Source organism: Vombatus ursinus, unplaced genomic scaffold (assembly GCF_900497805.2).
Source record: "Vombatus ursinus unplaced genomic scaffold, bare-nosed wombat genome assembly UNPS02009205.1, whole genome shotgun sequence".
Lineage (NCBI taxonomy): Eukaryota > Metazoa > Chordata > Mammalia > Diprotodontia > Vombatidae > Vombatus > Vombatus ursinus.
In genome coordinates, this window is record NW_020948983.1 from 52,680,894 (window position 1) to 52,681,832 (window position 939).

A 939-nucleotide genomic window follows, 5' to 3' on the forward strand; every position below is an offset into this window, starting at 1 on the left:
AGTTCACGTAAAATCCATTAGGTGGCATGAGGAGCCCTTTTTGTAAAACATATAAATTGAAGACTGTTGTTCGTTCGTTTCAGATTCCTTGTGACCCCATTTGTGGTTTTCTCGACATAGATACTAGAGTGGTTTGCCATTTCCTTCTCCAGCTCATTTTACAGATGAGTCAACTGAAGTAAACAAGTTTAAGTGACTTGCAAGTGGTTACACTGCAAGCAAGAGGTTAGATTTGAACTCAAGATCAGTTCCAAGCCTGGCATTCTATCCACTGTACCACCTAGCTACCCTGTATTATATGGAAGGAGAGAAGGTTAACACTCCCCTTGATAACAGTGGAGACTGTGTATATATAACCTAATACAATTTCCAGAAATAAATCTTCCTGGAATTTTCTATCTGGTATTTCAGGATGTCAGTTTCCCTTTCATAACAGGTAATTGAGCAAAATGAGCCTCTTAAAATGTAAGGAGCAGTCATGATTTTCCCGCAGGGAATAGAGGCTAAGACTAGAAACTAAATTGGAAATGAAATGTATCCACCCAAATATTTCCACTGATATGAAATTATGTAAATCAGTGCTAATTTGTCCTTCCCTCAATGTTGCATATCACTTTTTCTAAATGTGCTTACTATAATCAGAAAAGCTGTTACAGGCCTATTGTCATCCTTGCCCTTAACACAGTCTTTCTATTATCCATGGTAGTTAGGCAGTAGAAATAGCTTAAATCCACAAAAGTACCAAAGCTTGGTTTTAGAAAGGCTTTGTTAGTTTCTCTCTGAAAATTGTCTCAGCTATTCACAAAGAACTAAATTAATTGGTTGGCAGTTCTGTCCATCCTCTAGGGGAAAGGTTTAATAAGTGCAGAAAAATGGTCAAAAGACATTGATAAGCAAAAGAGGAATAATAAGAGATCATGACAATCCACAAACTGGATA

The 939-nt window shown here is 37.1% G+C and overlaps 1 pseudogene; it reads left to right on the forward strand.

Annotated features, from left to right (window-relative positions):
• The first annotated feature begins 291 nt into the window (after positions 1–291).
• Positions 292–399, forward strand: LOC114035863 (annotated as a pseudogene).
• Positions 400–939: the final 540 nt, after the last annotated feature.